At 47.2% G+C, this 14,195-nt stretch overlaps 1 protein-coding gene and 1 long non-coding RNA gene across 2 annotated transcripts in view; one reads left to right on the top strand and one right to left on the bottom strand.

The window, feature by feature from the left end:
- PIAS1 (protein inhibitor of activated STAT 1) overlaps nucleotides 1-14,195 on the bottom strand; it is a 275,261-nt gene that overhangs the window by 171,559 nt on the left and 89,507 nt on the right. The window lies entirely within an intron of this gene.
- LOC108593622 (uncharacterized) lies at nucleotides 9,763-11,319 on the top strand. Its single transcript, XR_001914188.5, has 3 exons — nucleotides 9,763-9,886; nucleotides 10,605-10,681; nucleotides 11,208-11,319. It is a non-coding gene; the product is annotated as an uncharacterized LOC108593622 (long non-coding RNA).

The following is a 14,195-nucleotide window of genomic DNA, read 5'->3' as shown; positions in this document are numbered from 1 at the left end:
CCAGACCTGACGGGGGCTGAAATCTCCTTGGCTCAATTCCAAATCCTCATGTAAGAGACTCTGACTGGCCCAGCTGTGTCAGTCCCCTACCCCTGACTGAGCACCATTTCTATGTGGATGAGGCAGGACCATTCTTAGAGAATAGGATCAGGACAAAACACACACACACACACACACACACACACACAGATAAACCTACACAACTTTGAGCTCCAATCTGTCCAACAAGCTGCCACAGGATTATTCTTCCCAAAGCAGAGTTCTTGCCTCAGCTGTAGAGGGTCACCTCAACTGTGGTCATGCCCTGCAGTGGCCTAAATAGCTGCCCTCTGGTTAGACTGAGTGAGGCGGGGGTATAGAGCCCGTGTGAGGCCATTCTTGTATTGCTATAAGGAACACCTGAGACTGGGTAACTGATATGGTTCGGCTGGATTGAATAGGCTCACAGTTCTGTAGGCTGTACAGGAAGAATGAAGCCAGGATCTGCTCCATTTCTGGAGAGGCTTCAGGGAGCTTTTACTTAGGGTGAAAAGTGAAGTGGGAGCAGGCACCCTCATCTGCCAGAGCAGGAGCGAGAGACAGTCGTGGGGAAGGTGACACACACTTTTAAACAACCGGATCTCGTGAGAACTCACTAACTGAAGGACAGCACCAAGGGGATGGTGCTAAATCATTCATGAGAAATCTGGTCTCATGATCCAACCACCTCCCACCAGGCCCACCATCAACATTAGGGATTACAGTTTGATATGAAATTTAGAGAGACACATATTCAAATTATATGATTCCATCCCTGGCCCCTCAAATCTTATGTTGTTTTCACGTTGTAAAATACAGTCATGCCTTCCCAACATTGCCCCAAAGTCTTAAACTCATTCCAGCATTAACCCCAAAGTCCAAAGTCCAAAGTCTCATCTGAGACAAGGCAAGTCCCTTCTCCCTATGAGCCTGTAAAATAAAAAACAAGTTATTTACTTCCAAGATACAATGGGGATATAGGCATTAGGCAAACATTCTCATTCCAAAGGGGAGAAACCAGCCAAAAGAAAGAGGTTGCAGGCCCCATACAAGTCCAAAATGCAGAAGGGTAGTCATTACCTCTTAAAGCTCTAAACTAATCTCTTTTGACTGTGTGTACATTATCTAGAGCACACTGATGATCCCAAGGCCTTGGGCAATTCTGCCCCTTTGGCTTTGCAGGGTTCCGCCCGGAGGCTAGAGTTGAGTGCCTGTGGCTTTTCCATGCTGAGAGTGCAAGCTGTGGGTGGATCTACCATTCTGGGGTCTGGAAGACTGTGGCCCTCTTCCTACGGTTCCACTAGTCAGGGCCCTAGCAGGGACTTTGTGTGGGGCCTCCAATCCCACATTTCCTCTTGGCACAGTCCTAGAAGAGGTTCTCTGTGAGGGCTCCACTTCTGCAGAAGGCTGCTGCCTGGATGCCCAGGCTCTTCCAGACATCTCCGAAATCTAGGCAGAGGCCACCAAGCTTGGTAGCAAGTGGTACCACTTTGAAACAGAGTCTTTCTCTGTCACCAGGCTGGAGTGCAGTGGCGTGATCTCGGCTCACTGCAACCTCCACCTCCTGAGTTCAAGCGATTCTCCTGCCTCAGCCTCCCGAGTAGCTGGGACTACAGGCGCGCACCACCACACCCAGCTAATTTTTGTATTTTTAGTAGAGACAGGGTTTCACCCTGTTGGCCAGGATGGTCTTGATCTCTTGACCTCGTGATTTGCCTGCATTGGCCTCCCAAAATGCTGGGATTACAGGCTTGAGCCACCATGGCTGGCTGCCACACACTTTTAAACAACCAGATCTCATAAGAACTCAGTCACTGTCATGAGGATAGCACTAAATGGATGGTGCTAAACCACTCCTGAGAAATCTGCTCCCATAATCCAGTCACTTCCCACCAAGCCCCACCTCCAGCACTGGGGATTACAATTAAGCATGAAATTTAGGGGGGACACATATCCAAACTATATCAGGGCCTGACCATTTTAACCTGACCTGGAACTACTTCCTGCAGAGTTCCCCACATGGTTGGCAGAGGCTTTGTCAGGCCTGCATTGCAATTTTACTTCTTCCTCTGTTCATCCTCCTTCCTCTCCCTTCCTTTCATAGCTGTTGATCCCTAATAAACTCTTTCTCATGGTCTGCCTCCAGAGAAGCCAGGCTTAGGCAATGTAACATGTCCTTCTGCCCACCTAGATTTACTATCTCCTATCATCTCTCTGTCCCAACCAAGCCTGCTCTTTAGGGCATCACCTCTTCTAAGAAGCCCTTCGTAGTTGCCCCATTCAGACATGTTCTAGCCATCTGGTAAAGATGGTATGCCTCTTGTATTGAATTTGTCTCATTCTTCCTAATTTTTTTTTTTTTTTTGAGACGGAGTTTCTCTCTTGTTACCCAGGCTGGAGTGCAATGGCGCAATCTCGGCTCACCTCCACCTCCACCTCCTGGGTTCAGGCAATTCTCCTGCCTCAGCCTCCTGAGTAGCTGGGATTACAGGCACGCGCCACCATGCCCAGCTAATTTTTTGTATTTTTAGTAGCGACGGGGTTTCACCATGTTGACCAGGATGGTCTCGATCTCTTGACCTCGTGATCCACCTGCCTCAGCCACCCAAAGTGCTGGGATTACAGGCGTGAGCCACCGTGCCCGGCTCATTCTCCCTAATATTGTAGCAATTTGTGAGTCTCTCACCTCCCACCCTTATGCTCTTGGAGTACTAAGCCTATTTTTGCTTTTCTTCTCCTCCAATGATCTGCTCAACCCTTAGTGAATGACTGATAATATGCTCAGATCCTTGGGAGAATCAGGCAGTACATGAATCCGAGTCACTAAAACTCTTACAAATGTATTTTTCCCTTTGGAACTGATCAGTTTCATTAAATAAATTGTTTTTCTTGAAGAAGACAGGATAAAAACTAAATTTTAAATTACCAAATGTTCGCAAATTGTCTAATCCTTGCTGCTACAGTAGAAGCTCCTTGACAACAGTGAGTGTATCTCGTCAATGTATTCACAGCCCTCTCCAGCATGATGACTGGGATGGGGGCTAAACCCACCAGGCCTGCAGTCCACTGTGCAGTCACGTCGTAAGTCCATCCCGGCTGCCTGCACAACCCTGAGCAAGTCACTTCACTCATTTCACTTTCAGTTTTGCACTTGTAAAATGAGAATAAATGCTGGGCGTGGTGGCTCATGCCTGTAATCCTAGCACTTTGGGAGGCTGAGGTGAGAATATTTCTTGCGGCCAGGAGTTTGAGACCAGCCTGGCCAATATACTGAGACCTTGCCTCTACCAAAACATTTAAAGCATTAGCTGGGCATGCTGGTACACGCCTGTACCTCTAGCTACTCAAAAGGCTGGGACAGGAGGATTCCTTGTGCCCTGGAGCTCGAGACTACAGTGAGCTATGATTATGCCACTGTACTCCAGCCTTGGGTGACAGAGCAAGACTGTGTCTCTTAAAAAAAAAAAAAAAGTGAAAATAATATCTGCCTTGTGCAGCTTTTGAGGGCTTAAATGAGATCACTCACATAAAGTACAGTGTCTTGCTAAGATAAATATTTGATTAAAATTAACCAATTTTATCTATTATAAAGGGTATTCTATGATATTTATGAAATGACAAGTAAATACAAAGAAATGAGGAGGAAGAAAATACATTTGAAAAAAAAATCTTTTTAGTCATTTACTGGAGGTAGAGCGTAGGAATCAAAGCTGAGGTACCAAGCCATGTGAATTTGATATTTAAGTGCTTGCAACAGATTATTATTATTATTATTATTATTGGGATGGAGTCTCGCTCAGTCACCCAGGCTGGAATGCAGTGGTAAGAATTTGGCTCACTGCAACTTCCACCTCCCAGATTCAAGCAATTCTCCTGCCTCAGCCTCCTGAGTAGTTGGGATTACAGGCGTGTGCCACCATGCCAGGCTAATTTTTGTGTTTTTAGTAGAGATGGGGTTTCACCACATTAACCAGGCTGGTCTGGAACTTCTGACTTAAAGTGATCCCGCAACCTCGGCCTCCCAAAGTGCTGGTATTACAGGCATGAGCTACTGCACCCAGCCAGATTAATTTTTTTTTTTAACATCACATAGGACAAATTGGAAGTGTCCTGCTTCGGTCAGCGGGCAGCCAGTTTGCGGCCTCCACTTAGAGCCAGCCACCATGGTCCCATTTTCATGTGGCCATGGAGGTAATGGCCCTTGGCCTTGAGAAGAAGGCTTACACACAGGGCTTCTAGAAACCCTCTCCACTGAGATTTCCCCAGACTAAAGGCTAAGGGAAGGAGAAGAAAGCCAATACTTACAGCTGCATCCCACGGAATACACCCACCATCTCCCTTGATTCCTATAGCAGCCCTATGAGTTAGGTGTTATCATCACCCCATTTGTCAGAGGAGGAGATACAAGTGCAGAGATATTAGATCATTTGCCAAAATTCCACTTTGCTGCTAAGTTATAGCACTAGGATTTAAGCCCAGGACTGCCTGACTAGTCTCTAAATTCTGAGTAGACTATAAATTCATAAAGAAAAGGGAGAAGTGATACCTTATTCTTCTCTGTATCCTTCCAAACACAGGACTGGGCACAGACAGCCAGTGCTCAGTAGGCACTGCTGATTGAAGTTCACCTGATTGGCTGAGTAAACACATGCTATGGCCACATCTTCCCAACACTTAAACAAGAATTTGAAACGTGGCTTGTCTGTCGATGCCAGATAGACAGACTCCCCCATCAAATAAGAAAAGAGCCGCACCCATATAAATAAATTGAATTGTCGGAATTGAGTCATTGTTGTGGCATTGAACAGATGTCGAGCAAATATTTAAAAGAACACAGTTGTGTGGGCTGGGCACAGTGGCCCATGTTTGTAATCCCAACATTTTGGGAGGCTGAAGTGGGAGGAGTTTGAGAACAGCCTGGACAACATAGTGAGACCCCATCTCCATTAAAAAATAGAAAATTTTAGCCTGGGCAGAGTGGCTCATGCCTATAATCCCAGCACTTTGGCAGGCTGAGGTGGGAGGATCACTTGAGCCCAGGAGTTCAAGGCCAGCAGAGGCACCATAAGGAGACCCCTCTTCTTGAAAAAACAAACAGAAAGAAAATAATAGAGTTGTGATTCCCTACCAGCTTTCTATAATCTGTTCCTATTTTCCCAACTCCTCATTCCTCCAAAAGAACATTTTTCACAGTTAAAATAATCTCCAGGCCAGGCGTGGTGGCTCAGGTCTGTAACCCCAGCACTTTGGGAGGCTGAGGTGGGTGGATCACAAAGTCAGGAGATTGACACCTACTTGGCCAACATAGTGAAACTCCATCCCTACTAAAAATACAAAAACTTGCTGGGCATGGTGGCGTGCACCTGTAGTCCCAGCTACTTAGGAGGCTGAGGCAGGAGAATCTCTCAAACCTGGGAGGCGGAGGTCACAGTGAGCCAGATTGCACCACTGCACTCCAGCCTGGCGCCAGAGCGAGACTTTGGCTAAAAAAAAAAAAAAAAAAATCTCCAATTATTCTTTAATGAGCATGTCCTGGATGGAATTCCATAGCTTATAAACTTTCAGTCAGTGCGAGTGGCTGAAGATGATGACAGTGATTCCGTAACTGTGCACAGTGATTAATATCTCAATATCAGTATTTCACAATATGGGGCTCAAGTTACACACCTAATCCACTGAAAAAACATGAGAGGTATTTTTAGTGAAAATACTTGTTGAAAGACTCCCCACCTACAGAAACATACAGAATAGCTCCAGGGGAGTAGATCATCGTTTCCCTAAAATTTTGGCAAGAAACTGTGAGGATTCCTGATAAGGCTGGCAACACGGAAGAGTGTTTTTTCCTCTTGGTGGCACCCAGCCAGCTTCTGGCAACCCTGTGCCAGCTTCCCAGAGCTGCAAATGGCTTGGAGCGATTTTATCTTGACTTTATTATCCTAACTCACAACCTATAGAAGCAATAAAAGAGAAAACGCGACAGATGAAATGTGAAGCAGTAGCAATAGGCCATGACCAAGTTAACATGAAGTTCAAAATGCACAACCGAGCAGCAGACTTAGTCCAAATTTGAATTTAGTAGGTACAAAAATAGATAAGTCCCCCAAAACTTAGAAAAATACAAGGAAGAGAACTAAAACATTCCTTGGACTCCAGGTGGGCTCAGACAGGCAGAGATTCTTTTTCCTCCCTCTTGGGAGACTTGAAATGGAAGTCATGGATGATAAAAACAATTCTCTATGTAATTCACAGGGCTAAAATATCATCTGTAGCATTACGAGTGATTGTGATTGTACAATCACTCGTAATGCTACAGAGACTGATCATAATTTATTCATGCATTAATTTATGAAATAGGTTTTGACACCCACTCTGTCCTGAAATAGCTCACAGTCCAGGGCTTAGTCACGAAAACGAATAGAAGACAAAATGATACGTTAGGTCAGGCATGGTGATTCATGCCTATAATCCCAGCCCTTTGGGAGGCCCAGGCAGGAGGTTCACTTGACCCCAGGAGTTCAAGACCAGCATGGGCAACATAGTAAGACCTTGACTCTACAAAAAATAAAAATAAATTAGCTGGGTGTGGTGGCACACACCTGTAGTCCCAGCTACTCAGGAGGCTAAGGCAGAAGGACTACTTAAGCCCAGAAAGTCGAGGCTACAGTGAGCCATGATCATGCTACTGTACCCCAGCCTGGGCAACAGAGCGAGACCCTGTCTCAGAAACCAAACAAGCAAAATCCAAAATAAGTTATAGAACAAAAAAGTGGGATGCACAGAGGAGAGTCCGACTTGTCCCTTGAGGATAGCAAGCTGGGTAAGGACCTGAGATTCTGGGGCAGAGGCAAGGAATTCCTCCTCATAGAGAGTTCGGCCACCAGCACCAGAAGTTTGAACTATGTCCAGAATCCATGCAGAAAATTAAAGTCAAAGCCAGAGGTAAAGTCCTAGGGCAGGAGGACAAGACAGATGGTGCAGAGGCAGCTTGCACTGCTGGAGCACAGAGCTCCAAATTCTGGAACCAAGGAGGCCAGATTGATCACAAAAGGGCAGAGTCAGCATCAACCGTCTGAGTTCTTCTCGCTACCCATGCACCCCTGTCTCTCCTCTGGGCCCCGTCTCATGATCCAGCAACCAGTGGGTTAAGATGGCCCAGCAGGGACCTCAGGACCATGCTTCATGCCAGGCCTCCTTCTGTGTGGATTGCTTCTACATGCTGTTCAGGGGGTGTGATGTGGGTAGATCAGCCAGATTAGAGGGCTAAGTATGCAAGGGAGAGCCTTGCTCTTGCTCTTGGGGGGAAATGGGGGGGATATTTTCTCAGAGACACTAATAAACAGGCAGGTGTTCAGCTGGGAAATAGGGAGTGAGGGAGTCACATGTATAAAGGTAGGAAGCGTGTGACAGGCTGGGCAATGGGCTGGCAGGGTCATGGATATCCATAAGCATCAGCCAGTGGTCTTGAGCCATTTGGGGAAGCCTTGGGTATGGCCTTGTCTACAGATATAGGATTTTATCCTACAGACAAAGAGAAGGAAGATGTTTTCTTCAATTAAGAAGAAGTGGTTCTGCTGGGCATGGTGGCTCACTCCTGTAATCCCAGCACTTTGGGAGGCTGAGGCGGGCGGATCACAAGGTCAAGAGAAGGAGATCATCCTGGTCAACATGGTGAAACCCCGTCTCTACTAAAAATACAAAAATAAGCTTGGTGTGATGGTGTGCACTGGTAGTCCCAGCTACTCGGGAGTCTGAGGCAAGAGAATTGCTTGAACCCGGGAGGTGGAGGTGGCGGTGAGCCGAGATCAAACCACTGTACCCAGCCTGGTGACAGAGCAAGACTCTCTCTCTCAAAAGAAAAAAAAAAAAAAAAAAAGAAGGGATTCTGAATCCTCAGGTGCCCAGGAGCTCTCATTGCCCTGCTGGCTAGACCTGAAAGCTGGTGTTTACCATGCTCTTCTCTGTATCCCAGAGAACAAGCCCCCAGGAAGTAGAAGGGACTTGTTTGCTGTGATTTCACTGCCTCTGCGCTGAGTAGGGATGCAGATAGATGTTCCAGCAATGGGGCAGCTTTGCTTGAGAGAGTGCCCAGAGGGCTACAGACATCAGCAGCACCCCAGGACCGCAGTGAAGGGGCCTCGGGAGGGAAAGCACTTCCACTGTTCCTAATCCTGGCAGACAGCCATTGCTCGAGACCTTGACCTGTGACCTCCCAGGCTCCCAAGAGGCCCACAGTGTGTGACCGATCAAGAGGTAGTTTTCACATTTGCCCCCTGTGGCAAATAATACATCCTCATATTAAAAGAATGCTAGCTTACTAGGGACACAGCTCATTTGTCTCCGGTCTGTCCCTTGGGGAAATAGCTTAATTGTACCCAAAGCGTAAGCACCGTCTGAAAATCCAACAGACTTTCTTTCCTTCCCACCCAGGTATAAATTCACCTGAAACTATGCTTTAGGATGGTCAAAGCTTCAGGCTTCCAGAGGACTACTCCACCCAGCCTCGAAACAGGCATGACGGAGGAAACTGAGGCACAGTAAGGCCAAGGCCCACTGCTCATGAAGCTGAGCTTCAGACCCAGCCCTGCCAGCCACCCAGTCCGGCCTCCCACTGGCCAGCAGGATTGCTCCTCCCGAGGGGGCGGAGAAGCAAAGGCTGCTCTTTTCAAGGCTCTGCGGTTTCAGCAGAACATTCGCTTGTCAGGTCAGGTGAGTTTAATCATCTTATAATTTAGACCAGACTGGGCCTTAAAGACAACACCTCATGAGGTTGAAAAGTGTGTGGGGAGGGCGGGTTCATAATGATATTTTGCATTAATAGGGGTCTCTATTTTCCCAAGCATTTTACAGTTGCCACTGAACCGCGGCTTCCAGCCCTCCTGTGAGTCAGAGCATTTAAGAAACCACCAGCTCCTTCTGAGGATTAGGGCAGAAGCCTGCCAGGCTGCTCCATCTGAACTGGCCCAAGCCTCAGCTGCTTCCCCTTCAGGGGTTCCAGTCCCGCAGTGTGTATTACAAGCAAGGGGGTTTGCATGGCAAGGTCTCCTCCACACCAGATGCTCCCCTAGACAGCTTGTGAGGACCACCCGAGTCCTCACTCCCGATCCTCTTGAGAACAAGTGCTTTTTCTCACAGGAGGGAGAGGCCACTCTCCTCCTCTGCCCCACCTCTTTATCTCTACAGCAACGTCATATGAGGTGAGACTAGGACGATAAGCTATCTAGGGGGGATCTCTGTGTAGTAGTGGGGAGCATTTTAAGCTTGCATGCCGAATATCAGGTTTTTTCAGTTTGACGGAGTACATCAGTAAGTTACCCCCCACCATCACCACCACCAGGGCTGCCACACTGCACGTCTCAGTCCTTCCTGGGGCCCTGCCAGTCCCTAACCCTGCGCCCCAGCCCCAGGCTTCCCTGAGAAAGCTTCCTCCTTTGTACTTCCGCCTTACAGATCTGGCTTGCATATCTTTTCACTCTGCCTTGCAAATCATCTCCCACTTTTCAGGAAATTTCACCTTCAAAGTCTGGGGCTTGATCTTACCCCAAAGCATCCCCTTCTCCTCAGCACCATTCTATAAGTCTGAGTGGTTTAGCCTGGAATGATATCCAGAGTCAGCAGGACCGATCACAGTGAGTAGGGGCACACTGTTCCATAAAACAGAATTACCACCGGAGGACCAGGTATGCTTCTTTATTTTTCCGATGAACGAGTGCATAACTTTTATATTTTATTTTGTTTTACTTTGAGATGGAGTCTCACTCTGTGGCCCAGGCTGGAGTACAGTGGCACAATCTCAGCTCACTGCAAGCTTTTTGCCTCCCTGGTTCAAGTGATTCTTCTGCCTTAGCCTCCCGACTAGCTAGGATTACAGGTACGTGCTACCACACCTGGCTAACTGTTGTATTTTTAGTAGAAACAGCGTTTCATCATTGTTGGCCAGGCTAGTCTTGATCTCCTGACCTCAAGTGATCTGCCTGCCTCGGCCTCCTAAAGTGATGGGATTACAGGTGTGAGCCACCGTGCCCAGCCACCAGTGCATAACTTGTAATGTATTAGGTTGGTGCAAAAGTAATTGCAGTTTTTGCCATTAAGTAATGGATAGATTAGATAACACATCTCTAATGTTTCCAGTCTAAAGTCCTAGAGCCAAACAAAGCCTGCAAACATCTTCTATTTGGCCAGTACTATGTTTTTAAAAATACCTGAGAATTGGAAATCCTTTAGGTAGGACAGGTAATGGAAATCAGCCACAGTCCCCCCGACCCCCTGCCGCTCTACACCCAGGCCTATTCACTTATTAATATTACCTGTGTGGCCCTTAGAGGCATCTGTGTTTGCAACCACTCTTCCAAATCTACAAAAAAGAAGGAAAACATCTCCTAATAGTCTGCTAGTTTGCGAACGGGCTTCTCTCTCAGGGGAGTTGCTATTGCACACTCTTAGCAGCAATGTGCTCGATCCTTTCCTTAAGCCTCCTTCTGCCTTGAAAGCTCGACAATAGGCTTGCCCGGTCCCACCGGGATTGAAGATTTTCATTACTGAGCTGCTTGTTTCTTAAGGGTTGCTCTTCTAATTGTACAACCACACAGTCAAATCTTTGAAGTGGACTCTGGAGTTGGGGGACAAGTGACAAACACTACATCCATAACGCCAAGCAGGGTAGAAGGTAAGTTCTGACCTAATCCCAGCACTGACCTTCAGATTACACTTTCTTGGGTGGGTGCAGTGGCTCACGCCTGTAATGTCAACACTTTGGGAGGCTGAGGTGAGCAATCACTTGAGGTCAGGAGTTTGAGACCAGCCTGGCCAACATGGTGGAACTCCATCTCTACTAAAAATACAAAAATTAACCGGGCCTGGTGGTGCACGCCTGTCGTCCCAGCTACTTGGGAGGCTGAGGCAAGAGAATCGCATGAACCTGGGGGGCAGAGGTTGCACTGAGCCAAGATGGCACCGCTGCACTCCAGCTTGGGCAACAGAGCGAGACTCCATCTCAGATGAAAAAAAAATAAGCTTATGCTTTCTTTTCAGTGTGAGCAAAAGGGAGTTGCCCTGAATCAATTCGCCTGGGGTTGGGAGGGTGAAGGGACAACCAACAGCATCATTGCAGTGGAGAATTCAGGTCAGGCTAAACGGAGGTCTCAAGTTTTCAATGTGAGCCACTGTCCCCACCAAACACTTCATTTCCACAGATTGGCAGACATGATTAAGCGATCGCAGCACTCTCCCACCATCCTGGGCTGATCTCTCACCGGCGTTCTCAGTCCATCACTCTCGGTGGCCACCACAGCTTGATCAAAGGTGATAACCATGGTGAAACCTATTTCCTATTCTTGGTATAATGGGAAGTACACTGGGCGGCTAATAAAAGACCTGGATTCCGGGTGCAACCCTGCTTGCCATTGACTCACTGGGCCTGGCTGTTTACCTCTTTAGACCTGTTTCTCACATGAGGTAGTTGAGCAGGTAATTAATTGGTTCCAATCTCATATCAAGGCTAAGTGAGTCGCACTGATGATTTGGGTGAGGAGGGGCCGAAGGAGTCCAGAAAAGAAAGGATCGCTATGGGTCAGTAGCCCTGGGAGGGTCTCTAAGTTAGTAGCATTCATGTCAAAGCTGATGGACATTTTTAGATAAACAGGAGGGAGTTCCAAGTAGATGGGATCTGCAAAGGCCTGGATCTGAGAACGTCCTGAACAGGGAGAGGGCCTGTAAATGAGCAGTGGTCACCTGAATTCCTATGCTACTAAAATCTCAGAATTCACCACAATAGAATAAATCCATGTAACCAAAAACCACTTGTAGCCCAGAAGCTATTAAAATAAAAAATAAAGTTTTTCCTTTTTATTTAAAAAGGAAGAAAGTTCCTATGCTAGATGCCAGCATTCTTTCTCTCAATAAACGTTTCTTGTATTCTACCCTGTGTCGGGCATTTTGCTAAGTGCTGAGATCTTCCTGTGAATGAGACAGGAGCTACTACTACTGTAAGCCAGCTTTTGTTCATTTTGTGGTTTTCGGTAAATACAGATGGGATCATGCTGTGTTGCTCAGACTAGTCTCAAACTCCTGGCCTCTCGCCTCCCAAAATGCTGGGATTACAGGCGTGAGCCACCATGCCTCGCCCAAGCTAGCTTTTACCCTCAGCAAAGCATAAACATGACTGGAAACAAGGGCCCTGTGGCTCTTCTGGAGGAGCAGAGAGATGCATTTTAACAGCACGGTAAGTGGGGCCAAGTCATCTGGCTTGCCCTCAGCATTTGCAGTGAAGATAAGTGATGTACTTCACGTAAAAAGCACTTTGCCGACTGTAAAATCCTCCACAGATGTCTATCCCTCTCAGCTGTAACAATAATAACAATAGGATGAAGTGCCGATGGTGGAATTTCAGACAAGGGCCCTCAAGTTTGGCAAAAGACACTCAAAGCCCCTGGCAACCGACTCATCAGAATAAAGCCAGTATTGACCCTTGCTCCCTGACCTAGCACCTTCAACATTTTGACCCAGTTTAGGCTTCCCTTTTAAAAGCTCATAGAAATATTTCCTCACTATAATTACAGGCGAGGCTCAGAATCTCTGTTCTAAGAAGAGCTGGTAGAAAAGAGACAATCAGGCTGGGCGCTGTGGCTTACACCTGTAATCACAGCACTTTGAGAGGGCAAGGTGGGCGGATCACGAGGTCAGGAGATTGAGACCACCTGGCCAATATGGTGAAACCCGTCTCTACTGAAAATACAAAAATTAGCCGGGTGTGGTGGCGCATGCCTGTAATCCCAGCTACTTGGGAGGCTGAGGCAGGAGAATCGCTTGAACCTGGAAGGTGGAGGTTGCAGTGAGCTGAGATTGCACCACTGCACTCCAGCCTGGGCGACAGAGACTCCGTCTCAAAAAGAAAAAAAAGAAAGAAAAGGAACAATTAACCAAGGCACATAACTGAAGGGTACATAAATATATCCAGTGACAGAAGAGGCCCCTTCCTATTGGATACTGTTCTCAGTATCCAAGGGCAAAGATAGGAATATGCTTCATTTAGACCAGAGGTGCCTGTGAATGTGGGTGATAGAGACTTCTGGGGCCTCCTGTATGGACTGAGTCAAACCTCTCTTCCATACCCTGGAGGTGTCCCATGCTGCCAGCAATGGCCCCATGTAAAAAGCCTGCTAATCATGAGATTGGAGGGGACATCTGAGTAGAGACAGTATGACTCCTGTCACGAGAGCATAACAATGAAGAGTTCAAAAATAGTAGTATCCACTAGTGGAAAACCAATAAACATATAATTTCCAGGTAATTACTATCATCATCAGCTCTCTGCTTCTGTATGCTCCAGTGGAAATGGGGTTGGGGAGCCACAGCAACACAGCTGAATACTCACCATACCTTCCACAGTGAAATGAAGATTGGGTTTTCTTCCCCAACAAAAATCGAGGTCCAGAAAGCAGCAAGGCTGGTTGAGCCAAGGCCTAATTCATATTGACTGATGAGCAAGATTCTTGGATTATTTATTTATTTTGAGATGGAATTTTGCTCTTGTCGCCCAGGTTGGAGTGCAATGGTGGGATCTCGGCTCACTGCAAACTCTGTCTCTCAGGTTCAACTGATTCTCCTGCCTCAGCCTCCCAAGTAGCTGGGATTACAGGCACCCACCACCACACCTGGCTAATTTTTGATTTTTAGTAGAGACAGAGTTTCACCATGTTGACCAGACTGGTCTTGAACTCCTGACCTCAGGTTATCCATCTGCCTAGACTCTCAAAGTGCTATCAATATGCATGGGAATTATGCAACATGGCTGCAGTGGAGGCACAGGGCACCCAAGCCTCTGCCACAATAACAGAGTGTGTTTTTTTTTTTTTAAGACGGGGTTTCACCACATTGGTCAGGCTGGTCTTGAACTCCCGACCTCAGGTGATCTGCCTGCCTTGGCCTCCAAAGTGCTTGGATTACAGGTGTGAGCTACCACACCCAGCCCAGAGTACATGTTAAAGAGCAGTGCTGGCCACAGCACCATCCATACATCCATGCAACATCTATGCATCCATGCCTTCATCTTTGTAGCCATGACCCCATCCATGCACCGTTATCGATCCATGCGTCCATTCATGCATGCATTCATCCACTCATCATGCTCCTTCCTATCCAAAAAAAAAAATGATTTTGGTGTGGAGAAAGAGGGGAGTGGA

This window comes from Callithrix jacchus, chromosome 8, assembly GCF_049354715.1.
Source record: "Callithrix jacchus isolate 240 chromosome 8, calJac240_pri, whole genome shotgun sequence".
NCBI lineage: Eukaryota > Metazoa > Chordata > Mammalia > Primates > Cebidae > Callithrix > Callithrix jacchus.
This window is presented reverse-complemented; position numbering and strand designations above follow the sequence as displayed.